The sequence below is a fragment of the Lepisosteus oculatus genome, unplaced genomic scaffold (assembly GCF_040954835.1).
Source record: "Lepisosteus oculatus isolate fLepOcu1 unplaced genomic scaffold, fLepOcu1.hap2 HAP2_SCAFFOLD_62, whole genome shotgun sequence".
Classification (NCBI taxonomy): domain Eukaryota; kingdom Metazoa; phylum Chordata; class Actinopteri; order Semionotiformes; family Lepisosteidae; genus Lepisosteus; species Lepisosteus oculatus.
In genome coordinates this window covers 405,307-432,809 of record NW_027168171.1, presented here as the reverse complement: position 1 = coordinate 432,809, position 27,503 = coordinate 405,307, and the positions used below count along the sequence as shown (strand labels likewise).

At 46.0% G+C, this 27,503-nt stretch overlaps 5 non-coding genes and 1 pseudogene across 5 annotated transcripts; 4 read left to right on the top strand and 2 right to left on the bottom strand.

Annotated features, from left to right (window-relative positions):
- The first annotated feature begins 1,812 nt into the window (after positions 1-1,812).
- On the top strand, positions 1,813-1,885 carry trnar-ccu (transfer RNA arginine (anticodon CCU)). Its single transcript has one exon. It is a non-coding gene; the product is annotated as a tRNA-Arg (tRNA).
- A 713-nt stretch (positions 1,886-2,598) lies between these two features.
- Positions 2,599-2,680, top strand: trnas-aga (transfer RNA serine (anticodon AGA)). The gene has a single exon. It is a non-coding gene; the product is annotated as a tRNA-Ser (tRNA).
- A 14,650-nt stretch (positions 2,681-17,330) lies between these two features.
- LOC138232056 (U5 spliceosomal RNA) lies at positions 17,331-17,446 on the bottom strand. The gene has a single exon (XR_011187015.1). It is a non-coding gene; the product is annotated as a U5 spliceosomal RNA (small nuclear RNA).
- Positions 17,447-22,710: 5,264 nt separating this feature from the next.
- On the top strand, positions 22,711-22,880 carry LOC138231917 (U1 spliceosomal RNA). Its single transcript, XR_011186878.1, has one exon. It is a non-coding gene; the product is annotated as a U1 spliceosomal RNA (small nuclear RNA).
- A 635-nt stretch (positions 22,881-23,515) lies between these two features.
- LOC138231853 (5S ribosomal RNA) lies at positions 23,516-23,634 on the bottom strand (annotated as a pseudogene).
- A 1,306-nt stretch (positions 23,635-24,940) lies between these two features.
- Positions 24,941-25,082, top strand: LOC138231943 (U4 spliceosomal RNA). Its single transcript, XR_011186900.1, has one exon. It is a non-coding gene; the product is annotated as a U4 spliceosomal RNA (small nuclear RNA).
- Positions 25,083-27,503: the final 2,421 nt, after the last annotated feature.

The window sequence follows — 27,503 nt, the reverse complement described above, 5'->3', positions numbered from 1 at the left end:
CTGAGCGGTGTCTAAATAAATAAATTCTTCAGCGTCCGCGGATGGCATTTTGCAGCTGGAAACAGATGTCGACGCTTTTTGAACAGAGCACCAAAAAAGCGTCTTTTTTGACGGTACAGGTATTGAGCATTGGTGGTTCAGTGGAAGAATTCCTGCCTGCCAAGTAGGAGGCTCGGGTTTGATTCCTGGCCAATGCAGTGGCTTTTGCATGCTCACCACTATACCACCAACACACGCCCACAGGATCCCAGCAGGACACCACCAGAGAATGCTCACGATTTCGGAAGCTGTCTCCGGGACGTGCTGATTCCACACATCCTGAATAAATCATGATATTGTTAGTTGCTGTAGCTAGACGTTCAAATGAGTTTCATGGCCAGATGGACTGTTTCCTCCAGCGGTATAGTATTGCAGTGAGACAGCACGATGCCTGCAAGACTATGTCACGCTAAACGCCACAGATTGTGTTTGTCCAAATTTGAACTTTCACAAAAGCATGCTAGCAGACAAATGCGCCTCAGAGGACTTAAGGCTGGCTTCAAGTTGGAATGATAAAGTCTCCCCGTCCGGTTAGGAAAAGGGAACTTTGTTAGACAGAAAGAAGGAAGTAACAATAACGGAGAATTGTGTGCAAGGATTTTAGAAGCTGCGCAGCCCTGCAGTTTCAATAGCCCTTTTATTCGTGTTAGATGCTGGAATTGCCTTTTTTTGACGCTCTTACGAATGCGATGTCAACGAAAACAGAACAAAGCACAAAAAAACCCTCAAGTCCTGCAGTTGGATAGAATGCCGTTACACGTCCAAGCCGTATTTGACTTCATCCTACCATTGCAACATGGGGCGTATATGGAAACGAACACACGCTACGACTTGTCTCTAATAAGTCCCTACAGTTGTAAGGCGCCTGGAAGCATGCACCCCCATCATTAATCTTTGCGCATCTGTGCAAGGTAAACTCTGGAGCAGTCTTTGAAACGGCTCAAAGGAAACACGTGATTGATTCCATGTGCATCTGGGGTTCATTTCTTATTTACATTTAATTCAAGGGAAAGGCTTGGGTCAGTTTCAGATGGCCTCCAACAGCGAGATTCAAGCGCCCCACCTTCAGCCCAATCTGCGCCACCAGAACGCCAACGGCTCCTCTGCTCTCCGGGGTGCGGTTGTGACCCCGTAACCTAAAGTGTTGGTGGCAGACAAATGGAGACTAACAGGTGACGTCCTAGGACATGACTACATTGTGACACTCGGTGGGGATGGTGACCATTGCTTGGAAAAGAGTGCGAGGCCCCTTTAGAAAAACATTTTGTTAACAGGCATTCTGCCTCAGCCTAAACACCTATAGCTTGAAAAGCGCATGCTATTAGACAGGCACCTCTGCAAGACCTTAAGAGTCTCTTAAACTAGTGATAGTAAGGTGTTCCCAATGGGCGATGATCGGCTTTCAAATCATCTCTCCTTGGAAGCGCCGAGATGCAGCTGTTTAAGGCTTAGAAGCAGCTGACTGTTTCACTACCTAGCTGATCACTGTCAGTCAGGGAGCTCAGAGGTGAAAAGCCTGTCTGAGAGACAATTCGCCGTCGATGAGTTCAATATGTTCCGTACCAGCTCGGCGCACCTGAGATCATCTTGGTAGCCGTGTAGCTCAGATGAGTGAGAGCGTGTGTGTGTGTACCACCGTGATTGGATGCCGGTCCTTCTCAGGTCACAGTAAACCTTCTGCTGCCTAACTTTCCTAATTTTGGGGATCCCTTTCAAAAAGCAAAGGAAAAAAAAAACTGGCTCTTCATCAGCGTGATCGACCCCACCCAGTGTGCCCCAGTGGCCTAATGGATAAGGCACTGGCCTCCTAAGCCAGGGATTGTGGGTTCGAGTCCCATCTGGGGTGCTCCTGTCCCCTTTTGAGAGTACAAATGTCCTTGCAATTTGCGGAGCTGCAACCCCACCTTACTCAGTGAGCGTCTGTGCTTTTCTCTCACATACAGTTGGGAGAAAAACTTTTGTAAACAGCCCTTCGGAATGATGTGGATTTCTGCATGAATGGCTCCTAACATGTGATCTTATCTTTATCTAAGTCATAATAATCAATAAAGAGAGTCGAGACGATTCGTGGCGTGTGCTCGTTCCCATATACCGTACGCCCCGGGGTACAGTGCTAGGATGACGTACAATACCGCTTGGGCACGTAACGGCGTTATATGCAGGGTTTTTGTTTGTTCGTTTTGTTTTGCTCTGCTTTGCTTTGTTTTGCTTTCCATCGCGTTGGTAAGAGCGTAAATAAAAAGGCGATTCCTGCGTCTACCACTAATGTAAGAGCTATTTCAAGTGCAACGTGGTGCGGCTTTTCAAATGCTTGTGGGCATTTCTCTGTTGTTGATTCTTTTTTTGTGTGTAACAAAGTGGCATTTTCATGTCCGGACTGGGAGACTTTATCATTCCGACATGAAGCCACCCTTAAGTCCTCTGAGGCGTGTCTGTCTGCAAGGCTTGTATTTTGGAAATGTTTTTTTGAAACGGAGAACGACTTTGAAATAGGCTCCCGCCGGCGCCTCGAGATCCAGGTAAGATTGTAGCAAGAACGCAGCGGGGGTGGGGCTTGCTGTAGTCGTGGCCGAGTGGTTAAGGTGATGGACTAGAAATCCATTGGGGTCTCCCCACGCAGGTTCGAATCCTGCCGACTACGTTGTCCGCCTCCAGTTGGTGTGTTTCGGTGCAAGCGAAGAAGCGCGCCTTTTTGCTGTTCCTGGTGGTTTTAAAACGCCCAATCGCTTGTACCCGCTGCCTTGGAAATAAGTTCTTCAGCGTCCGCGAATGGCATTTTGCAGCTGGAAGCAGATGTCAACGCGTTTTGCACAGAGCACCAAAAAAGCGTCTTTTTTGAAGGCCCAAGCACTGAGCATTGGTGGTTCAGTAGTAAAATTCTTGCCTGCCACGCGGGAGGCTTGGGTTCGATTCCCGGCCAATTTAGTGGCTTTTGCAGCGAGCGGCTCCATCACTTGCATCCCCTTGCAACTCGCAACTGAAAACCCACTGAAGCTAAGCAGGTGTGAGCCAGGTCAGTACCCGGATGAGGGTGAGCTACAGGGAAAAACAAAGCTTCCAGCTGGAAGCGGTGTTAATGGTGCCGGCGGGGGGGGCGCTCACCCTGAGGTCTGTGCAGGTCCCAATGCCCCAGTATAGTGACGGAGATGCTGTGTTGTAAAAGGGCGCTGTCTTTTGGATGAGATGTAAAACCGAGGTCACAGCGCTCTGTGGTCATTCAAAATGACCACCAAAACCTTTGACAAAAGATCTTGGTAATTGATGGTCTTCAATAATGCTTCTCCTTTAGGTACATTTTAAATCAGCTGAAAAATGCTGTGAAATGGGGGGGCACTTCAGGCCAGTGTAGGATTTGGGTTACAAGAACTATGAAACTGCACGAGAAAGCCCGTACACTGAATTACACGGCTTTCTATTCAAAGGAGGACAAAAGAAATTCCCTGAGTTCGATTTTTTGCAGCACAGAGAGGAGCACTGTCGTGAGGCTGGTTAGCTCAGTTGGTTATAGCGTGGTGCTAATAACGCCAAGGTCACGGGTTCGAGCCCTGTACGGGACAGGTCCTTTTCTCCTCTCTTACCAAAGCTGTTAGGTTCCGTTCCGTGGTGAGAGGGGTTGTCATGCAACGCTGCCACATAGTGCCGACAGACAAGAGTGTTGCGGGAGAAGAGAAAAGTGTTTGAAGATTTAAAGAGTGTCTAAGGTGGAGCTAAAATCAAGTGTCACAAATGCAAGTGGTTGGATTTCCAATGTTTAATATGGTAAAAATAAGCGGAAGTTATCTGCCGGTCCGGCACAGTCTGCCATGCTTTTGTCATATACTGTAAAGTGGTGTCGAACTGGGTGTCGAACTGGAGCCTCACCATTTGCATATGTGAGGCTCCAGTTATACATCGAGTGTCACATTAAATGACAAAAATGAAGAGAGTTAAAGCAGCTGGAGAGGTATTCTTACAACTTTTGAGCTGAAACAGTTTTGGAAAATGTTTCCTTCACACTGCACTGTACAACATAGGCAGCCAAGAGTCTCCAAAACAAAACAGAATTGACAGATAGGAGAAAATTCCCACTCGTCCTGAATTTCCCAAAATCCAGCACTGAGCGTAAACAAAGTGTCTAAGTAGCGTGGGAATGCTAACCCTAACCCTAGCTGGAGTTTGAGCAATCCAGCACTGAGCGTAAAAAGATGAGTCAAAGTAACGTCTAATCGGATTAGTTTCCTTAGAGCTGGTTCAGAGTTTGCTCAAGAGTTTACCTTTCACAGATGCGCAAAGAAGAATGTTGGGGGTGCACGCTTCAAGGCGCCTTACAGCTGTAGGGAGTGATTCGAGACGATTCGTGGCGTGTGCTCGTTCCCATATACCGTACACCCCGGGGTGCAGTGCGTAACGGCGTTATATGCAGGGTTTTCGTTTGTTCGTTTTGTTTTGCTCTGCTTTGCTTTGTTTTGCTTTCCATCGCGTTGGTAAGAGCGTAAATAAAAAGGCGATTCCTGCGTCTACCACTAATGTAAGAGCTATTTCATGTGCGACGTGGTGTGGCTTTTCAAATGCTTGTGGGCATTTCTCTGTTGTTGATTCTTTTTTTGTGTGTAACAAAGTGGCATTTTCATGTCCGGACGGGGAGACTTTATCATTCCGACATGAAGCCACCCTTAAGTCCTCTGAGGCGTGTCTGTCTGCAAGGCTTGTACAGATGCAGCCATTAAAAAGGGGTGGGGTATTTCGCGGCATACCCCGGTGGGCGTGTAGCGGTAACACGCGGTTTCACACGGTTAATCGCGTCATTTGACGTCATGCCGGAAACTATCCGGTGTCACCTTGTAAAACCGCCAGGGGGAGCTTAACCTCTCATGTACAGCATTTGAGCTTTTAATTTTGAACTGTGTATTACAGCATGTAATCATCAGTCATTAAAATGTTGGTATATTTTATGAAAGCAAGATTGCTAAGTTGGACAAAAGTACACAACCTACCTTTATCAGAAATATTTATTCATCAAAGCCTTTACCGAAGATATTACTAATAGTATTAATAATGAATGACTTTGGACAAGCTGTATTCTCAAAGTATAGTTTCTTTAGCACATTTGTACAGGCACTTGGAATCTGTCCAAGCCATACTTTGTCAGGCATTTTGTTTTACTTCAACGGGCATAAAAACTCCCTTGCTTTTAACAGGGCGTTTCATAATTTCTAACCACGAAAATTATTTAAAATGCGACACTTCTCATTCAACTAGAGCTCAAAATATCACAAGGATCCTCAAGAGCACAGCAAAGACTGTATTAAAAGATACTTGTATGAGATACATGAGAATCCAGGCTTTTTTATCAACGCTTTCTTTTCCGTATACCAGATTTTATGGAACCACTTCAGAAGGGTGTCAGCCAGTCAGATTCCAGGAATCGGTACTTTAAAGGAAAAATACACACTGGTATTCCATTTCTCCCTAACGATTTTAAGCATCGAAGTATTTAACTAGCATGTGAAATAGCATGTGAAAAAGTGGTAGTTTTAAGCTTTTCTGCTAATATAATATGGAATCGCGTATCTAAAGAATTTAATAATGAAATGATTATATTCGTGTACTGTGACAGGGCTGTGTAGGGCTGTTTCGCCTCTCTCTTCATTTGATTTCCCTTGTAGCCTACTGGTCTACGTGCCCGATTATCAACTCACGGATTGTGTGTTCAAATCCAGCTGGTGCTGGACTTTTCTTTTAACAAACATTTCTTCGAAAAAATAGAATAGCAATATTATGGACAATCAATTGACTTTTATATTTCAAAATATCACAACATGATCGATTCTAAGTCATTTTTGATGACAATGAATAGTCACCTTCTTCCTTTCTGACAACGGTCCCTGCTTCTGCTTCCTGCTTCTATTGTGTGTGTGTGTAATAGAGTAAATGTTTATAGAGAAATGGAGGCTGGACAGTATGCGTTACAATATAAACATTTATATTGATTTAAATCGTGTTTTGATTTAAATCGCAAACGCGTGTTTAATTATATGTTTTTTTTAATCATAATCAGGCTAATGCAACATAAATTGATACAGTATCTTTGTCTTCTAAGTATCTTAATAAACTTTCAGCATAGCTTTCTACCCGTTTAGATGTATATTTCTTGGGATTTTGGGATCAAACGTGGAAGGATTAGATTGTAATCATTTTTATTTTTCAAATTCGTTTTAGAAAAGTGTAATCTATACCTGCCCAGACTGTACGCCTTCCTAAACCCCGCCTTTCACTCCTGTCCTGCTCTTCCCCACGCACCCCAGCCGGGCGCTCTTCGGCCTCTGCCCGGGACGAATGTATATTTTGATATTTACACCCGGCGCGGCACCGAGGGATTTATAACTGCATTTATAACTTCGTTTTTAAAATTAGTCAAGCAATATGAAGCATCACCTTTTACTTTTAAGTCCCTTAAACACATTGAGCACAGCTTTCTCACCACTTAAGATTACTTTTTGATACCATCCTTACACAAAGCAGAAACTTTCCGATGACATACAGTACATGTGGAAAGATTACAGATTTTAATCGTCTTTAATTTTGTTACGTTATACGTTTTAGGAACGTTTCATCTAAACAAACACCACAAAACTATTCTCGATTGTATTTCTGAATGTTATGTTACACCTACAGTAGTTCACTGCTTTAAATACATCGAATTAAGAAAGTTAGGTGTAGCACTTTAGATCTTTTTTTCTGAACCAGGGAAAATCTGATCATGTTTCTCTATAACAATAATAAAAAACTTTATTTTACATATCACCTTTAAAAGTGGCATCTCAAAGCAATACAGTAGATGGAAAAACAGTTAAAGGTTAAACATTAGAGGCTTGCCACACCCAGACTGTTAAACCAATGCATTAGCACGTCAAAGCCCATTAAGGACCCGGGCGCAATAGTTGCTTTGTCCCTTGATTTACTGATCTGCATTAATTATGGAAATTGAGTTCCTGCTCTTTGCAGACGACCTGGTCCCGCTGTCGCCCACAGAACAGAGGCTGCGCCAGAACCTGGCACTGCTGGAGCAGCACTGTCAGACCTGGGCGCCAACAGTCAATCTGGACAAGACCAGAGTTATGGTTTTCCAGAAAAAAAGCCAGACCTCCGGGAAACAGGTTCAAATTCACACTTAACAACACATTAACACCTAACAACGGGAGCAGGGACGAATAAGGTCAGTACCCACTATTGTTAAACATACAGAAAAGAATATTAAAGTATTGAATATTAGCCATACAGAACATTAAAGTGCCCCTTTTCCATTCAGCGGGTGCCTGAGCCGCTGTGTCCTATCTTCTGACAGTCGCCGTTGTGAATGTCTGTAGAGTGTATCTTATTTTTAGTACTATATTTTTGTATTATATTCCCTATTAATCAAACTCTAAGAGTATGTATCGGCTTGTCCCCTCCTCCCGCCCCTCTCTGTGTACAGTAGAGCCTCCTGTCCAGCCAGCACATGTCCTCAGACATTCAAAACCGCGACATATCATAAAACGTTACATATAGTTAAATTATTAGTTGTTTTTCAGGAAGTTAAAAAAAAACACTTGAATTACTTATCCAGTCTCTCGAAATAAAGTTATTTTCAAGCAATGCAACAAACGTCGGGCAATGTGCTTTTTTTAATCCAACATTGACAGCCACATCTCAAATCTTGTCAGTCAGCTCTTTTTTCTCTATTTGAATTGTGGCTTACACATCGCACGACTTTAAAAGCTAGAAAGACAGGTTTCGATTCACATTAGCTGGCGAGCCTTGTTAACAAAAAAACTAATAATAATGTAACATGCCACTGTTTGTTCATGAACAAAGTTATACTGAGATTTCGTTAGATGCGCAATAAAAAAAAAATTGAATCCCCGGCGGAACACATTCCACAAGAATCAGCGCTTTTACAGTATATATCACCTTTAAAGGTGGCTTCTCAAAACGCTTTACAGCCAGAGGGCGCTCCTTCTCTGTCCTGTCCCTAGTTTCCGGTCTGCTGTCCTTCCGGTCCCTCTCTTTCCCTTGGGCTATATATTTCCGGGTCTTGCACTCTGTCCTGGCTCAGCATTGACGTTTGGATGTCCTGAGACCCGCCTAGCACCAGGGTGCCCCACGTCCGCTCCCTGAGGGCATAGGTTTCTATACGGCATTCCTGAACTCTTTGCACTAATGAGCCCGGGCCTTTTTCCCGTCTCGCCGCTACGCATATGGGTCTTTTTCCGCTCTCCTGCTCCCCACGGTTAGTCCCTTTGGACGTCCGTGACAGGCACCCCGGGAGTGCTGTCCTTTTGCAGCCACCTGGACAGACCACTCAGACACATCTGCATTCGATGTGTGCTCCGCCTGCTCGCTGAGCAAGTTGCCACCTTTACATACAATAGCAACATCGACACCAAGAGAAAGGGTGACAAATGGCTTTTATCTGGAACTTTTCATGTCCAAGGAGCTCAATGTGCTTTCTGTGTACAACAGGGCCACTGAACTCCACACTGGCCACTGAACCACAGCAGTGGCTTGCTGGCTTGACATCTCCCAAGGAAAATGTTGAAATCGCATGTGGAACAGGAAAATGACCCTCGAGTACGAGGGAAAAAAAAGAAAAAGATCATCTGGAGCGTGCCGGACAGCCCAGTTCCCTCGACGAGGTGGCCGAGTGGTTAAGGCGATGGATTGCTAATCTGTTGTGTTCTGCACGCATGGGTTCAAATCCCATCCTTGTCACGCTCCATCTCTGACACGTGTGCCCGTTTGGCGTTGGCCCTCCTGTTGTTTGCTCCGGTTCTAGAGCCGGACATTTTCTAGCGGTGGCTGAACATGGTATAGTAGGCTAACGTCAGTATCGAGCAGTGACAGTAACAGTATTTACGTGCCGCTGCTGTCAAGTGGCTCTGGGTTGAGATTGCGTTTTCACTTACTTGCAACGCAAACGGAGAAAGCGAGTTTTGACAGTCTCTCGAGAGACTGCGCTAGGTGTTTAGGGATAGACTTTGTCAGTTCCCCCTGGGATGATGGCCTCTCAAATAGTTTGTGATTCCTCTAGACGTTTATACAGTAGAAGCCTGCTTCGTGGCTTAAATCCAAGCTAAGGAAACGAGTTAGAGGTCTGATGCAGAACTGTGAATTCAATGAAGGGGAACACTACAGTACATTCCACTGTATGTGTGAGGAAAGCTGCCCCCTTCTGTTCCTTGTCGACCGAACAGAGGACTGTAAAGGATACCGCCAAGAAACTTTAGGATGCTGGTTGGAATCCAGCTCCAAAGAAGCCCCTTTGGGTGTTATGTCATCAAAAAGTAAGAACAGAGAATCTTCCTTTGATCAAAAGCGCAACAGAACTGTTTTCCGTGGAGCAGGTTTCAGACCCGTAGACCTGTTTTATTTGTAGGGCAGGGCGCATTATGATGGGGGTGCACCCTTCAATGAGCCTTACGACTCTAGGGAGTGATTGAGACGATTCGTAGCGTGTGCTCATTTCCCTCTATTCCCCGTGTTGCAGTGGTAGGATGACGTAAATTCCTGCTCCGACACGCAATGGCATTATAATCAAGTGCAGGAGCTGAGGGCTTTAGTTTTGTTTCGTTTTCCATGGCGTTCGGAAGCGCGCAAATCAAAGGCAATTCCTGCGTCTAACACGAATGTAAATGCTTTTGAAAGTGCAGTGTGGTGCAGCTTGTAAAATCCTTGTCCACATTTGTGGTTTGTTGATGTTTTTTCTGTCTGCCAAAGTTGCATTTTGACATCCGGCCGAGTAGACTTTATCATTTGAACGTGAAGCCAGCCTTAAACCCCCTGAGGTGTGTCTGTCTGCCGGCAATTATTTTGTGAAAGGTGTTTTTTTTTAACGGAGAGCGACTTTGAAAAAGTTTCCGCAGCCACCTCGCACTCCGTGTTAGATTATAGGAGGAATGCGGCGGTAGCAAGCTTGCTGTAATCGTGGTTGAGTGGTTAAGGCGATGGGCTCGAAATCGGTTGGGGACTCCCTGCGCAGGTTCGAATCCTGCTGACTATGTGCTTCCATGGCAAAGGCATAGTGCTGATTCTTGTTTTCTGGTACTATAAAAATGCTAAATTGCTTGGCCCTACTGCCATGGAAATGAAGTTATCCATTGCGCCACTGGCCCTGTGTGACACTGTAGGACTGTAACCCAGTGAGCTTAGCACTGCAACTAGTGAAACATTACCCCCGGTCCATTCTTTTTCCAAAAGTGAGATATATATAATCCAGGATTGGTGTGGGCCTTAATTGCACCCGGGGTCCTGAGATTAGCTACGCCTTGATCGTGCACGGATTGGCGTGGCGTGGATTTTTGTCTTAAAGGAAACAGAAGTAGGAGATATATATATGTATGTATGTTTTTGGTGTTTTCCTTGTTTGTGAAATACATATACACACGCACGACACTAACATAAACACACCTCATAATAAAAGAGCAAAGCATTAAGTAGCAGGATTTAAAGGACGTTGAGACCCGAGAATCGCCCTGATTGAGCTCAGTGTGTAAGTCCACCGTGGAGCAAAAGCAGCGATGCTGGCATTCTGGGCATAGTGAATTACTGATCAAGAAAGGGGGTTTTCGAGGTCTCGTTCCTTACCTGTGAACAGTGTGGTGTAAGTCCTCTCTAAAGTCTCTGAGAGGCATTTAGATCTGGAGGTAACAGACGCCCTTGGCTGAATGAGTGCAGGAATGCACAGGTTTTTCAAGTGAAAGCATCCCCTTACTGTATGAGCTGTTACCTCACACATGACAAAAGTAAAAGAGACCGAACATGTGTACTAACTGATGGTTTGAGAAAGTGGTGGAAGGGTCCGTTTATATATCGGAAAAGTGTAAGTTGAAGGAAAAGAAGGAGAAAAATATGGGAAAAGCTGAGTTTGTCCGAGGGAGTCTGGGGCGAAGACGCCTGTAAAATAAGCATATGCGTATTGATTGGCAAAAGCACAAGCATGTAGCTCCCACCCTGGTGCACGGCCGGCACCAGTGGTGGCAGATACATGAGAAAAAAAAGAAATTGGGATGTGACTTCTTAAGTGTGTTTACGGGGAAAACAAAAACCCGGAAGAAAAGATACTTTACTCGCTACGAAAGAGTATAAACAAAAGCAAAAAGAGGCAGTGCAGGAGAATCAGAAACTAAAAGAAGAATTAGTTCCTGGTCGCACTGCACTAGTTAATGTGTTATATCCTGCTCTCCCATAGGGGAACAGACAGGCAGGAAATGAAAATAATTGGGATCAATTCCCACAGTGACCATATGGAGACGGGGGGTCTGGGTGGGATGACACCTGGTACGAGTGTGATAGAGACAGAACAGGAACTCCCTTCTTAAACAGAGGGTGCCTGCAGACCTGTACTCTCACCCTAAGTGGGAGAGGGCCTGATGTAGCGGGGGCTGGCGCTGTTGATGACAGCGTCACTCTAAGTGTCTCGCACCCCATCGAGGGGGTCCGTACTCGCACCTCCCTTCCCTGATTCCCCCATACGATCAAATCCAAAACCGGAAGATATTGACCGGTGGGCTAAAGTACCGCACCCAAAATTAGGAATGCAGCGAACCTGGAGTGCGCTTCAGGAATTAAAAGGATTCATGTAGAAGTAAAACAAGAATACAGCACATTGTAGTACGAAGAGAAAAATATATTCTCGATGTGTATGTGTGTTTTATGAATTTGTGTGCCGGCATGTATGTGTGTAACTGTGAGTTTTTGTATACTAAATGACGGTGTGAGTGTGTTTAGCCAGTGGGACTGGCTAGAGACGTAACTAAAGAGACTTGATGAAAATCAACTTAAGGAGATTGGAAAATATAAGAGCGTCTGAAACGTATAAGTACAGTACAGGTGGACGTAAAAGTAGTTAGATAAACAGTGTTTGTATTTTTATAAAATTAGTTGCAATAGTGGAAACAATTTGGGTTTATTCGAATGTCTCAGACATGCTGAAACGCTGTAGGTTTAGAATCGAGACTGGGGAGAATAACTTCTTGTGAGAAGATCTGTTTACCTAACGATTAGATCCTGTAAATCCCTTGTAGCCTACCTAAGTCTGTCCCAGTCCAGTGGATTAAAATGTACTGTTAATGGAGTGTTGGTTTCTCTGTTAGGGGATACTGGAGCACTACTGTCATGCTTGTTTCACTCCTCTGTTCAACAGTGTGCTATAGAGTAATGTATATAGGGAGATGGCAGGAGGCCACAGGAGTATTGGGGCACCAAGTTTTACTTGCCGAGTACCAGATTTTAATGGGTGGTTTTATCCCAGATCTATTGGGTTGGAATATTATGCATTACAAAGAATGACTATCCAGAACAGGGTATCACGTGGCTTCAACTGACTGTGATCACTCAGTATGTTGATGGTATTCTGAATGCTTCCCCTGACGAGGAAACCCACAAGTCTGAGTTGCTTCAGCTTTAGAGTGTCTAATATTAAGCAGTTATGATAAGGCCCTTTTGTGTCGAGCATTGTGTGATTTTAACAGGGCCAGGGTGCAATATTTTTACGGGGTGAGCACAACTTTTAACAGATCTGCTTAAGGGGGGAGTGCAGAACAAGGACAAGATTGCCTTGGTACCAGCAGCAAAAGCCGCCTGTAATAATTTGAAACAAGCTCTCTTACAGGTGCTGAGACTGGGGTTTCCTCAGATGGATCAACCATTCTTTGTATGTAAGTGTGGACAAAGGGTTCTGGGCAGCTGTGCTGACGCAGGAGCATGGAGGTAGGCACTATTATACCATTCGATACTGTAGCCAAAGGGTGGGGGACGGTGAAAATTGAAGAAAATGTAATACTGTTTACTGATGGGTCCTCTCTGATGCATGAGGGAGAACAGAGAACAGGCTGAGCCGTTACAACAGAATTCGAGGTGCTAACAATCGGAAAATGCCCCTCCACTGCCTCAGCACAGCAAGCCAGTTAAGAGCACTGATGGAAGATTGTAAAAAGAAAGATGTTAAAAGGTTACTGTATATGTATATAATGTATGTATTTGTTGCATGTAGGCCACAATTCTGGATGGCTATGGAGAAATAAGATTCTCTCACAACGGCAGGGACTCCAGTTAAGAATACTGGGCTTGTCTCTGAACTGATTTGTAGTTTTACAGCTGCCGACGGAAGCAGCTTGAGTAAGGTGTCAATAACACAATAAATAAAGAATTCCAGTAACTCAAGGTAACAACCATGCAGATGCAGATGCCAGACGAGCGGCACTGGGAGGGCGGGAGTCTGAGACCCCTGTGAAACCTCTATTGGGGAAAGGGGAGAATTCAGGTTGAGGCCTTTAATAGATGTTTAATAGTGGTTAGAACAAATGTGTAAAGAATGTGGGGTTGTATGATGATGTGATGTGGGCTGGCACATACCCAAGTGTATGATAAAGATGATCCCGTGGTACGGACTGCCCTGCCCCTTGGATACTGATCTAGGGGCAGACTACACTGGGAAGGTGTGCCAGGCTGTAATTGCCTCACTAGGGGTAAGTTGGAAGTCACATTGCCCCAATCACCCACAGTCTGAAAGACCAACTAAGGAAATATCAACTGAAGGGACACTGTGGGTAGATGCTCTACCTGCAGTCCTGTGCGGTTTGCGGGCTGGAGCAAATGGAACTGTGAGACTGAGCCCATTTGAGATCATCACGGGCAGCCAAAGAAACTCCCTGGAGGCCAAGTTTGGCTAACGCACTGATGAATTAACTAACTCTCTATTAAAGTAGTGTAGGTTTGTTAACTGAAGCGGTGCACAGGGCTTGTGAACAGGTGCCGGACGCTTGGGGACCTCCAGCAGAGGGGAGACACGACCGGATACCTGGCGAGTGGGTGTAGGTGAAGAAGAGATACCCTGCCAGACGTTGCAATCCTGCTGGGAGGGACCATATCAAGTGCCACTAACTACTGATTGTGCCATCTGAGTGACAGGATGAGATCGCTGGATCCGCGCATCGCACTTTCACCGACCCACGGCACCAGAGACTGAGTGAACAGAAAGAAGGATGTTGTTACCGTTTCTGTGTCTGATGCTTCCTAAGACCAACAGTGTGCTTGTTAGGCCTGAGGAGCATTACTGGGGATATGGTATCAATACATTCCAGGTGTTGGCATATCTATTCAGCCAAAAAATTATAATCGGAGTTGGGTCAATATTGCTGTTCCAAGATCCTGACGATAGATCTCCACATGGCTGAGGTCTGCGTTTGGGTCCTGGGGTAGGACTTTATATTTGTAGGATTAGGATTGTTTTATGTGTAAAATTGTAACTATCACTTGTACAAAAACATCAATAACACCTTGTTGTAACAGTGGAACGCACAATGTCATGGTAATGCATGCCTGTACATCTAAAAAGGAAAGATCTGCCCTGACATTGTATTTGTAAAAATAGACAGTCCTGATGTATGCCATATTTTATAAGGGGGGAATGAAGTAAGAGACAAGATGTTAAAAGGGTTAATAACTTAAGTCAGTTCTGCCTGAAAATTAGACTTCTAAGCAACAGGGGTTTATGGCAGGAAAGGGGGTTAACTGATAAGGATTCCGGATGCGAGCAAGGAACCCTCTGGGGGCATAATCTTAAACTGACCATTTAGCAAGGGCCTCTTAACTGGCCAAATACCATGACCCCCCCCCCCTTACAATAACATCGAATGACGTCTGAAGCAGCAAGCAAGGACTATATAACCTAAAAGTTTGTACCGGCACATCGAACAATACTTCGGTTTTGTTGTTTCTTGCGGGAAACAAGACTTTGGCTTTATTGTTCTTTGCATGCAATAAACTCATCTGTTTTACTTCATCTCGGGATCAAGAACCTTATTCCTTCTGTTACAACAGGGCTTTCTCACGCAGTTTCATGGTTCTTGTAACCCAAATCCTACACTGGCCTGAAGTGCCCCCCCATTTCACAGCATTTTTCAGCTGATTTAAAATGTACCTAAAGGAGAAGCATTATTGAAGACCATCAATTACCAAGAGCTTTTGTCAAAGGTTTTGGTGGTCATTTTTAATTTTTAATGACCACAGAGCGCTGTGACCTCGGTTTTACATCTCATCCAAAAGACAGCGCCCTTTTACAACACAGCGTCTCCGTCACTATGCTGGGGAATTGGGACCCGCACAGACCTCAGGATGAGCGCCCCCCCGCCGGCACCATTAACACCGCTTCCAGCTGGAAGCTTTGTTTTTCCCTGTAGCTCACCCTCATCCGGGTACTGACCTGGCTCACACCTGCTTAGCTTCAGTGGGTTTTCAGTTGCGAGTTGCAAGGGGATGCAAGTGATGGAGCCGCTCGCTGCAAAAGCCACTGCAGTGGCCGGGAATCGAACCCGAGCCTCCCGCGTGGCAGGCGAGAATTCTACCACTAAACCACCAATGCTCGGTGCCTGGGCTTTCAAAAAAGACGCTTTTTTGGTGCTCTGTGCAAAAAGCGTCGACATGCTTCCAGCTGCAAAATGCCATTCGCGGACGCTGAAGAATTTATTTCCAAGGCAGTGGGTACAAGCTATTTGGTGTTTTAAAACCACCAGCAAAGAGGCGCGCTTCTTTGCTTGCGCCGGAACACAACGACAGGAGGTGGACAACGTAGTTGGCAGGATTCGGAGCTACGCGGGAAGAACCCAATGGATTTCTAGTTCATCGCCTTAACCACTCGGCCACGACTACAGAAAGCCCCACCGCCGCTGCGTTCTTGCTACAATCTTACCTGGATCGCGGGGCGCCGGCGGAAGCCTATTTCAAAGTCATTCTCCGTTTCAAAAAAACATTTCCAAAATACAAGCCTTGCAGACAGACACGCCTCAGAGGACTTAAAGGTGGCTTCATATCGGAATGATAAAGTCTACCCGTCCGGACATGAAAATGCCACTTTGTTACACACAAAAAAAGAATCAACAACAGAGAAATGCCCACAAGCACTTGAAAAGCCGCACCACGCCGCACTTGAAATAGCTCTTACATTAGTGGTAGACGCAGGAATCGCCTTTTTATTTACGCTCTTATCAAACTGTCAAAGGTTTGCTTTGCGAACGCTGCAGGACATCGCACAATCTCTTTTGAACGGGGACAAACGATTTCTTATGGGGCGCAGTAAGTACAGACGTTTAAAAAGCTCCACTCATGCCGACGATGCAGCATGAAGAAGCGCAACCTAACGTTTGACAGACAAAAGCCGGGCGCCGCTACGAGCAATATGAAATCAAACTGACAGCACACGGCGTTTCGCGCTGACTCAAAAGTGATCTCGACAGTCGCTGTTCTTTGCATAACGCTGAAAGAGCTAAAGAGCGTTTCTGTTGAGACGTAACAAGCTCGTTTCTTTCTACCATGATGTCACCATGACAAAATCTGTCTTTAAACACCTTGCTCAGTCTCTGACTTTCCACTTTACCATGAGTCGGGCTCAGCTGCACAGAGGCGAGAGCAGAGCAATGAGGTCACGGGGACAGGGGAGTCACACGCTGGCGGTTTGAACACGCGGAAGATCACTGAGGGATCCACAGTATGTGGACCCTCCGTGCGCCATCATTCCACACTCCAGACTCTGAATCCTGCCATCTGAGTTAAGATCTCGGCGGAACCTGAGGCGCAGTTCTTTCTTAAAACGTAATCTGGTGAGCATTTCTAGAATCGTACTTGTATAGGTGCAGCCTTTAATGTGTTGCTAGGTTAAAATTTATGACTTCTTGAACTTCAGTAGGCAACTGCCCTCTTGATTTCGGATTTAATTTCTTTATTACAGGGGCGCTTTTATGATGAAAGAGTCATGTTCAGGTACTTTGCTTGATGGAGGAAGCTCATTTCGGACTCTGTGATCTGCTCACCTGGAAAGGTCTGCTGTACTACTACAAGAGAGAAGTAGAGTCTGGAGGAGGGGACAATTTTATGATGCTTTGGAAGGTAATGTTTTTTTTTTCTTTGAAATCGAAATGAATCAGAATATCAGTGCAAAAGACAAACTCTTGGTTTGGTTTAAAGAGATATGGTTTTAAAACAGACAAAATGTAGAAAACAGGTGTTTCTCACTTTTGGAAAAGAATGGACCAGGGGTAATATTTTACTAGTTGCAGTGCTAAGCTCACTGGGTTACAGTCCTGCAGTGTCACACCAGGGCCAGTGGTGCAATGGATAATGTGTCTGACTATGGATTAGGAGTTTGGAGGTTTGACTCCTGCCTGGTGCTGGTTGTTTTTAAACACATCAGCCTACTCCCTAAGTAGCCTGTGCTACTTACTGCATTGTAAGAGCGATTGTGAGCGGTTTTGTTTTCTCTCTTTGACCAGCCCAGCTGCGCCCCACCCGAAGGCAGGGAAGCACAAAAATTGTATGGAACTCATTCATGCTCCTCTCCATGAAATCTTTAGTAAAAGGCAAAAGATTTGTACGAGATGAAGAGAAACCAGAGTGCGTGGCTGGACAGCTGCAGGAGCCCAGGCCGCCTTCAAGTCCTCTGCCCTGCCAGTCGTGGTTGGCAATGCACCTGGCCTTACAAACGAGCCAGTGGGGCCCGTTCAGCTCCGGGCTCATCGCCTGCGGCTCTCAGCTCACCTGGCAGGGGAGATACCTTGATCAGCCTGTAGTTGGAGTAGTTGGATTGTTTTCTTGTTTTGTGGAAGCAGTGTTTGTTTTGCAGTTTGAGATGGCAACCTTTGGATCCCGCAAGAATGCTGTACGTTTTGAGCTTTTGGATGACCTCTTCATGGATCGTATGCAGTTCAGCAGAAAAGTGTTACAGAAGGAACTTGGCTTTGAACCTCGGCACTTGGATTTCATCTTCGCTCTCCCAGGTCAGAAAGCATTTGAGGTTGTTTTTGCTACCTATTCTCTGTTTGAACAATGCGTGGATGTGTTCTAGGCAAAAAGAGGGAAAGTTCCTGCCCTTGAGAAGATCAGCTTGCAGCCTCTGACACAGAGAGAGAGGAAAACGGTGCATGTTGTTATGTTCTCGGAACTGGCAAAGACGGAGGACATTCACACCTGGCTTAAGCAGTACTGCACCGTCCACCATGGAACTGAGGTTAGAGATGTTGACGGTATAAAAACAGGAGCAAGGAAATTCGAGGTTCGCTTGCTACCGGACAATGTAAATGGAGGCTTAAGGCACCTGCCCTCTACAATCCGGCTGGGCGCCTGCAATGGCTATGTTTTTTATGTGGGACAACCAAAGGTGTGTCGGTGCTGTGGTGCTGTGGGACACCTGGCATCGTCCTGCACTGTGAAATGCTGCAAGACCTGTGGCAAACAGGGACATTTAGCCTCTGACTGTTCAATGCTGCCAAAGTGCAATTTATGTGGCTCGGAAGGACACGTTTTTAAGAACTGCCCTCACGCCTACGCCAATAAACTCAAAATGAGAAAGGATGAGGCAGTGCTTGTTTCAGCCAAACCGGCCCGAAAAGCCAAAGCAAACAACAAGTCAAACAAAGAACCCTTGTTGGACAAAGAGTCTCAGCCTCCAGCCAGGATCAGTCCTGCTGTGGCTCCGGGGCCGGTGGAAGAGAAATCCACTACCCCCCCACAACCGCAGACTGCACCAGACAAGCACGAGGGTTTGAAAACCCCCGAGAACAGCGAGGACCCCTCCCCCACTCCTGCTCCTCAGAACGAGGGCCAGTGTGGGGCCCCCCGGTGGAGCGGGTCCAGCGATGATACCCAGGATTCAGCGGAGCTGCTTTTCTCAGACTCTGCAAGTGCTACAGATGCCCTCCTCTCCTCCATCCAGTCCATCACGGAGGATCTGCAACAGCTGGTGGGTGAGGGGGAAGAGGAGACTGGTGCATCGGCTGCACCCCTTTCCCCTCAGTGCTCCCAGGAGCTGGACTTGAGGAAAAGGAAAAATGACTCTGTTTTCTCCCCGAGCGAGGAGGAAGGAGAGCATGGCGATGGGGACAGCTGGAACCCCTCCACCCCTCCCTCTACCCCCTTCCTTGAAATGGACTCCGTGAATGCTTTTACTGCTGCCACCCTGATGAAGGCTCATTCAGAGGATGGCTGGCAGGAAATTGGTAAGAAGAAAAAGAAAAAGAAGAAGGTAACAGGTGAGACCGAAGAGAAATGTGTTTTGTAAAGACTGGTTCCACTTTCTTATGTAATATGGCTCTAAACATAATTTCTCTTAACACCAGAGGTATCAATGACAGAGTTAAATGCCAGTCTGTCTTTGATTACCTCCAGCAGAGAGAGGGAGATGTGTTGATGTTGCAGGAGTGTGCTTTAGCCTATCAAGAGAGGTATAAAAGCTTTGAAGATAGGTGGGATAAAGGGCCTTCTGTTTGGTCAGGGGACAATAACAACAGAGCCTCTGGCGTGGCCATTCTTTTCAAAGGATGGGCTTTCAAATTGAAAAGTATTCAGAGGGTCATAGATGGCAGGTTGCTGTGTGTGGATGTGGAATGGGGGACCGTTAACCTGCGGCTAATCAATGTGTATGGTCCTACTGACGTGGGAGGAAGGGTGGAGCTACTCAAGGCACTCTCTCCCCTATTGTTAAGTAGCACAGACGTGATAGTGGGAGGGGATTTTAATTGTATCTTAGAGCACACAGACAGGCAGTCTAGCTCTCCGATAAAATTGGATTCCAGCTCACTGGCCCTGCAAAACTTAGTTCAAGACTTTAAACTCTCAGACACATATAGATGTATATATCCCACAACAGCAGGATATGCATGGTCAGGGAGGAATAGCAGCTCCAGAATTGACTATTGCTTTGTCTCAGAGAGAGTGAAAGTTGTTGGGGTCACTCTTCAGCCTGTCTTCTTCTCAGATCATCAGGCTTTAGGGTGTAGAGTGGAACTCCAGGGCGGGACTGTCTTTGGCCCAGGCCTCTGGAAACTCAACACAAAGCTGCTAGAGAACGAGGGGGTAGTATCCCGCTACAAGGAGAAACTATCACAGTGGCTGTCCTTGCAGTGTCTGTACGGGTCAGTAGGAGAGTGGTGGGAGGAGGTGAAGATGAGGACAAAGGCCTTTTTCATGGCTGAGGGAAGGAAGGCTGCTGCCAGACGGAGAGGAGTGCTAGCCAGGAAACAGAGGCAGCTGCAGCGTCTCTACACGATGCTGCACAGTGGCTTCGATGTGCTCGAGGATATCACCCTTTTAAAAAAGGACATCCGGAGCATAGCCGAAGAAAGTAGTCGAGGAGTGCTGTTAAGAGGCAGAGTGCAGTTCTTGGAAGAAAATGAGAAGTGTACTCGCTTCTTTTTCAGGAAAGTGGTAGGCTCCAAGTCTGTCATGGAAAGTGTAGTTGATGAGGAGGGACGAGAGAGAACAGAGCCGAGTGCTATCCTCTCCTGCACCAAGGCCTTCTACTCAAGACTGTACAGCTCTACAGAGGTAAAGGATGAAGAAATTCATTTTTTTACCTCAAAGCTAGAAAACGTTTTGAGTGAAGAAGATAGGGAAGTACTTGAGAGGGATTTCACAGTAGAAGAGCTGAGACAGGCTATGGAGAGCTTACAGAAGGGGAAAACTCCAGGTGCTGACGGGCTCCCTAAAGAATTTTATTGCACCTTTTGGGATCTGCTTCAGGATCCGCTACTGGTCCTATTCGAGGAAAGATATAAGACAGAATTGCTGCCTGACTCCTTAAGAGAAGGCACTATTTCTCTCTTGTTTAAGAAAGGAGCAAAAAATGACATAAAGAACTGGAGACCCCTCAGCCTGTTAGGCGTGGACACTAAGATCCTGTCCAAAGCCCTTTTCCTGCACCTACAAAATGTAGTGGCCTCACTGGTAGGGAAAGAACAGACTTGTGGGATAGCAGGACGCCTGATGAGCGACAACCTGGCCTTGTTGAGGGATGTCTGTCTGTACTCTGAGGATCGCTCCCTCCCTCTTTGCATTTTAGGTGTAGACCTAGAAAAGGCCTTTGACCGCCTAAACCGGCAGTACTTAACATCGGGACTTGAGCACATGAAGTTTGGCCCCATCATGAGAAAGTGGATTAACCTGCTGTACACAGGTAGCAACAGCAGAGTCATGGTTAATGGCAATAGATCACGCCCCTTTGAAGTCTGTTCAGGGGTGAGGCAGGGCTGCCCATTATCCCCCTTGTTATGCGTTTTGGCTATGGAGCCCTTAGCCTGTGCCTTGCGCCAGGATCAGGCCATTAATGGGATACCAGTGCCTGGAAGTGGGGGAGGAGAGGTAAAGACATCTCTATACATGGATGACGTCACCCTGCTCCTCTCTGACAATGCCTCAATTAGCAGAGCTCTGCAGTGCTGTGATCGTTTCTCTTTGGCTTCCTCCGCAAAAATTAACAAATCTAAGAGTGAGATTTTTTATCAGAACTGGAGGGAGCCAAAAGAAGGACATGATCTCAGGCTGCAAGAGAAGAGAATTAAGGTCCTGGGGGTGTATTTTGGAGAAGAGATGGGAACAGTAAATTGGCAGAACAAATTGCCAATCTTAAACAAAAAACTGATGCAATGGAAGGACCGAGACCTCACCATGACAGGGAAGGTGCTGGTCATCAAAACCGAGCTCTTGCCTGTCTTGAATTTTCTGGCTTCTACCTTCCCAATCCCACACCGTGTTGCGGCGGTGATGAGGAGATTGATGTTTCAATTTCTATGGGGTGGGAAGCAGGAAAGACTCAGAAGGGAAATAATGTACAGGCCGCTACCCTCAGGGGGGAAGTCTGTCCCAGATATTGCTACGAAGCTGCTGTGCATTTTCCTGGCCTCTGTGCTGAGAGGCTTTGCAACAGCACCTGCAGCGCGTACCTGGACTTATTTTTCCAGGCTCTGGGTAGGTAGGGAGGTGTTCAGAGTGTGGGGTGTCAGACCCAAGCTGGACGTCCCACTCTCTGACACATGCCCTGCAATTTATGGGACAGTTAAAAGTTTTCTAAGATCTCACCCAATTGGCCATATTCCCCTCCGAGATGTCAGCGTCCAAAAACTGGAAGATTTCATTGCACCCCAGAACAATAGGCAGACCCATGTGGGCATTTTAACATCAGCCCAAACAAGGAAGGTGTGGAAACACACATCCTCTAAGTTTCTGTGCAACATTCACAGAGATTTAGCCTGGAGTGTCGTCCACCAGTGCTTACCGGTACGAACTTTCTTGTACCGTAGGGGCCTCACCCCCAGCCCTCGCTGCGTTAGGGTGGGCTGCGGCGAGGAGGAGACTGTATCCCATCTCCTGTGGTCCTGCTTTTTTGCTAAGGCCTTCTGGGCACAGTTTGAAGATTGGTTGCTGGCTCTCTCGCCCCAATTTACCCTGACCGCTGCTTTCGTCATATACGGCATCTCTCCTGTCAAACTTCCTCCTGACGTGTTTGACAGGATCTGGGCCGTGGTGAACAGTGGGAAAGTTGCCCTGTGGAGAGTGAGGAACATGGGGCTGTTCAAAGGCATCGAGATCCCAGTCAAGGCAGCAGGTAGCCTGGCCCTGTTCATCACCCGAGAGAACTATTACCTCAGAGATCTGTGGAGAGAAGGGAGGGAGGAAGCAGAAAATCTGTGGGAAATAGAGAGCATAGGTCAATATCTCAAGAAACTGTGAAAAACATTATCAAGTTTAAGTAAAGAATGTGATTTGCACCAGAAAAAAAGAAAATTGTTGCTATGTAACTGTTACCATGTCAAAATGTAATGAGATGTGATCATATATACTGTTTTAAGTATGTATATGAATGTAAAGCTTTCTGATTTGTGATGTCCTGTATTTTTTTGTGAAAAGAAAATAAAGTTCTTAAAAATCGAAATCAGTTCACCCAGGGTGAGGCTCGGCCATTGCACTCCGGCTGTGCTGACCCCTGCGAATTCCCCAAATGAGGGAATCTCGACTGCATAATTTCTGGTAGTGGGGGACTGCGTTCGCGCTCTCCCCTGATGTGCTTGGTCCAAAATCAGATACGGGAGGGTTAGGACACCACGAGCTGCGTGGCTGCGGAAGGATCCCGGTTCGACAGGAGTGGACGCCGCTGCTGGTTCTCGCTGGCTTTTAGTTAGGGGTCCGGAGAAGCATCTCAAGCTAGTTCCACTACTCCTTCCGGACGTTCATTCCCTTTTCAAAGTCAGTCGTTTTGCTGTAGTCTGCGTTCTTTAGGCTGATTATCGAGGTTAGCCTTTATTTGGTCATGGGGGGCCTCGGTACTGTATGCTGAGTCTAAAGACAGTTTCACCCGTTTTCTGATTGCTCGGTTCTGTACCAGTGCAGACATGTCAAACAGTGAATGGCTGTACCTCTATTGTATCCGTGCTCAATGAATGAAATCGGTAACAAATGAATATATGTCTAGTTATACGAAAAACGAGTGGTTTATCGACTCATATTCATTTGCAGATTTAGAGGCAGCTTCGATATTCGTTTTACAGACGGGTTTTTTTTTTGAATATGGGTCACACACATGCCACAGCAACAAAACATCTCTAGAGATGAGGCTATAGATCACCTTTCCATCCTGCAGGTTTTCCTCCCAAAGCCTACGGCACCAACGGCGACCCCTGCTGGCCGGGAGAGCAAAAGCTTACAGCACCTGGTATTCCCAGGCAGTCTCTCATCCAAGTACTAACCAGGCCCGACGCTGCTTAGCTTCCGAGATCAGACGAGATTGGGCGTGTTCAGGGTGGTGTGGCCGTAAGCGAAAGCCCCAGCGCCTGACTCGCTACTTGAAGCTGTGTGTGGCGGGGGTTCCGTGCCCCCTGAGCGGGACTGAAGGATCGTTCGTGTGCAACTCTTTGGAAAGGAGCTGCTTTCCAAATCGCATTGCGTGCCTGGATGTTGGCGAATGCGCTCCCTTGTGTTGGCTCGTCCCGCACTGGAGGAGGACAAACAATCTGCACGGAGGAGCACCAGGCAAGTCTTCACCAGACAAAAACCTCCAGTGCACAGCACTCTGGAAACATTTCGGGGCTTTCGCGTGTTTATTTCAGCACGTAAAGCGCACCGGTCCAACACGTCGGCCGGGCGCGCGGCGCCTCCGCCCTGTTGCTGCCCCTGCAGCTGCTTCACTTTTCCCTTTAGTTGCCATCGATTTTTTTGTAGTGCTATACATATACGATTGAGGTATCTTAGAGTTCTCCTTCGAAGACCCAGCACTCTCTTTTCTTTTCCCAGTGTTACTCATATCGGACTTTTTAAACCTAAAAAAAAATCGTTTTTTCTTTCAATTATAACTGAAGTTTAAACAACTAGTGTTAAGTCCTTATTTTTCTGTAGTCAAAAAAAGCAAAAATTAACATTCAGGTCATGAAAACCCCAAAAAACCTCCCCAACCACTAAACTTTACCTCCCACCTGAGCGCCATCTTGAACGCCCCTACCACCAGAGAATGCTCACGATTTCGGAAGCTGTCTCCGGGACGTGCTGATTCCACACATCCTGAATAAATCATGATATTGTTAGTTGCTGTAGCTAGACGTTCAAATGAGTTTCATGGCCAGATGGACTGTTTCCTCCAGCGGTATAATATTGCAGTGAGACAGCACGATGCCTGCAAGACTATGTCACGCTAAACGCCACAGATTGTGTTTGTCCGTTCGTGTCAGTCGTCCCGCAGCCACGGGAAGTGGGACACAAACATGCTGCAATGCTTTCAAGACGTTAGGATTTGTTTGTGCAACATCCAAGAAGAGTACTTGTGGCTTGAATGTGAACTGTACGTGCCCGCCCCCTTTCCTCTGTAGTGCATGAGTTCCTCCCGGCATGCCCTTCGTCATTGTTCTGTCATCTTGTATTTAAAGGGTTGTATCTCTGCTGCTGAAAATAAGCAACGGTTTTCTCACAACGCCCTTTGTTCCCAACGGAGCCCTTGTCTGTCATGAAATTCTTCAAAACCTCAAGCTAGAAGAAGAAGAAGACGACAAATATGAAGCGTTATAGCAACGACATGCCATGAGACGATCGATAACGATTTCCATAGGATCCCCGCGGTTGCCTGGCAACCGTCAGCTTTGCGCAGTGGCAGTATCGTAGCCTGTGAGGTTTAGCCGAGGCGCGATTATTGCTAGTTGAAAACTTTTCCCAATACCCCGCTTCCGCCGGTTTGCAATACAATCGGCGAAAGCAATTTTTGACAGTCTCGTCAGAGACTGAGCAAGGTGTTTAAAGACAGATTTGGTCACGGTGATATCATGGTAGAAAGAAACGAGCTTGTTACGTGTCAACAGAAACGCTCTTTAGCTCTTTCAGCTTTATGCAGAGAACAGCGTCTGTCGAGATTACTTTTGTGTCAGCGCGAAACGCCGTGTGCTGTCAGTATGATTTCATATTGCTCATAGCGGCGCCTGACTTTTGTCTGTCAAACGTTAGGTTGCGCTTCTTCATGCTGCATCGTCGACATGAGTGGAGCATTTTAAACGTCTGTACTTACTGCGCCCCATAAGAAATCGTTTGTCCCCATTCAAAAGAGATTGTGCGATGTCCTGCAGCGTTCGCAAAGCAAACCTTTGACAGTTTGAAAAGAGGAATTTATTCTGCTTCCTGTGCGTGCAGTAGTTACAAAGTTGAACGTCTTTACACGATGTGCTGCAGTTTTCAGTGGGCGGGCTTTGTCAGATGGCTTTGAAAAACGCACTGAGACATCATGAGCAGTGTCCTGCATGTTTTCTGTGTATAGCTGTCTTTTAACGCATACAGAATTCATTCGAAATCATTGATTTCTCCAATTAACAAGGGTCCCTTTTTGAACCTGCCAGAAGCATTCTTTCAATGTAACAGATTTACTCCGGGGAAGGGCAGCATGACATTGAGAGTAGCTCATGCTTTCAGCACCTTTATCTGACTGCATGTATGCAGACACTGCTCAGAATCCCCTGTAAGATTCTCCTTCAATTCCGTTTTGCAGTGCTTTAGCTCTTTCAAAAGGCTTCGCTTTGCTAGTCACAATCCAAGGCTCATGACAGCATTTGAAAACATTCGCAACTGCGTTGGCCGGGAATCGAACCTGGGTTAACTGCTTTGAAGGCAGCTATGCGCAACACTGGCTCGCTCCAGAATAAATCTCACGTCGAGGGCATATTTTTTTCCATTTTACCGTGAGTCGGGCTCAGCTGCACAGAGGAGAGAGCAGAGCAATGAGGTTACGGGGACAGGGGAGTCACACGCTGGCGGTTTGAATACGCGGAAGATCACTGAGGGATCCACAGTATATGGACCCTCCGTGCGCCATCAGTCCGCACTCCGGACTCTGAATCCTGCCATCCGAGTTAAGATCTCGGCGGAACCTGAGGCGCAGTTCCTTCTTAAAACGTAATCTGGTGAGCATTTCTAGAATCGTACTTGTATAGATGCAGCCTTTAATGTGTTGCTAGGTTAAAATTGATGACTTCTTGTATTTCAGTAGGCAACTGCCCTCTTGATTTCGGATTTAATTTCTTTATTACAGGGGCGCTTTTATGATGACAGAGTCATGTTCAGGTACTTTGCTTGATGGAGGAAGCTCATTTCGGACTCTGTGATCTGCTCACCTGGAAAGGTCTGCTATACTACTACAAGAGAGAAGTAGAGTCTGGAAGAAGGGACAATTTTATGATGCTTTGGAAGATAATGTTTTTTTTTTCTTATACTGAAAATGAAAGGTAGTTGTTTCTATATGGACTCAGTCTTTGGAATTTGTATATTTATATATTTCAGTGAACCCTCAGCCATTCCTTCTGTATTGTAATTCAATTTCTCTTTTAAAATTCTTTCCCCACTTCTAGGACCTGCAGTTGCTGAACTCCACAATGGCTTCTATTGGAAAGTCTGTGACTGAGACCAAGTAAGTGTTCACTTTTTTATGAAACCATTATTTATTTATTGCATTTTATATAAATGCAATAAAATCATTATGCTCAAACTATGAGAGAGAAAATTAAGGATAATTTAAGAAATCAGTCTTGTTTCTATACACAGATGGTATTATTTATTTTCAAAGGAAACCCGCGCGGATTCCCCTGGTGTGCAAGATGTACCTGAATACTCTTGATCAGCTTCCTGCTCACTTGAAGAGGGCGTGTATGAAGCACGCCACGGCAGAAAAGATCAGGATGGCCTCTCAACAGGCGAGGGAGGACATGATGAATCACCTGAAGAACGGGGTCATCGTGGATTACCACAGAATAGAGATCGTGTCTGGTGAGGCAAACAGGATAGTGGTTGTAAGACTGCTAGAGTCCTTGGGCCTTTTTGTACATGGGAAGCCTGAAGACACATTGGCAAGGTGAGATATTTTTAATCTGTAAGGCTTCTGTAGTTTCTTTTTGAAATCATTGTTACAACATATTATGTAAAAGCATGTTGAAAAGAATCTACCTGCATTCCAGCGGCCCTGAGCAAGAGGCCGCTGTCCAGGAGGAAGAGATGCCAGAGGCTGCTCTAGAAACTGAAACAGAAGCGGATAAGGAAGGGGAAGATGTGAGCTCTGAAGAACTCTATCAGCAGTAAGACTTTTTTATTTTTCAGATGTATCTATTTTTTACTAAAATTCTAATTTGTCTTATAGGTATAAAATGTTTAAACCGGTGTTTTAT